The 627-nt window shown below is 45.9% G+C and overlaps 1 pseudogene across 1 annotated transcript; it reads right to left on the bottom strand.

The window, feature by feature from the left end:
• Positions 1-96: 96 nt before the first annotated feature.
• H257_12458 lies at positions 97-169 on the bottom strand (annotated as a pseudogene). Its single transcript has one exon. The product of its transcript is annotated as a tRNA-OTHER (tRNA).
• Positions 170-627: the final 458 nt, after the last annotated feature.

Genomic DNA, 627 nt, shown 5'->3' with positions numbered 1-627 from the left:
CCGATCTTCTTCGAAGTTCGGTCCTCGTCTTCGTACGCAGCCCTTGTTATCCGGATTCCCCAGGGGAGGGACGGATAAATCCTTGCGGAAATAATCCGGGGAATCCGGGGATCGAACCCACGACCTTTGAGTTAAGAAACCGATGCTCTACCACCTGAGCTATTCCCCCCCCTAGAGAACAACAGTGGAATAGATGGGCAATTTCAATATGTTGCGTGATTCTATGCAAACAACTCGGTGTACCTATACATATACTACCTCTACCGGTATAGTCAGACATCTTAGAGCATCCCCAGACGCTAAACCCAGAACTCTAAAGCAGAATCACGGAACATAATTTGCCAATCTTTGCCAATCTTTGCCAATCTGCCAATCAGAAGTTCAGATTGGTCAAGAAGCATATGGTACTAGCAAACACGGGAATAATTCCCTCATTAAAAGAGTTCCACACTTGTTTTGACCCGAAATACTGTTTCAATCAGGGAATTTCACATCCGGATACACCTTTTCGCCCGTTGCCTTGGAACCTGGGACTCAGAAGTGCATCTTCACCGTACACGGAATTTGACCCTGAAACTGAATATTACTCAGTGTCGATGATATTTTGACCCTGAATTTACCCCCACC

The sequence above is a fragment of the Aphanomyces astaci genome (genome assembly GCF_000520075.1).
Source record: "Aphanomyces astaci strain APO3 unplaced genomic scaffold supercont1.41, whole genome shotgun sequence".
In the NCBI taxonomy this organism is placed as follows: Eukaryota; Oomycota; class Saprolegniomycetes; order Saprolegniales; family Verrucalvaceae; genus Aphanomyces; species Aphanomyces astaci.
Note: the sequence above shows the minus strand (reverse complement) of the source record. Positions and strands in the feature narration are given on the sequence as shown.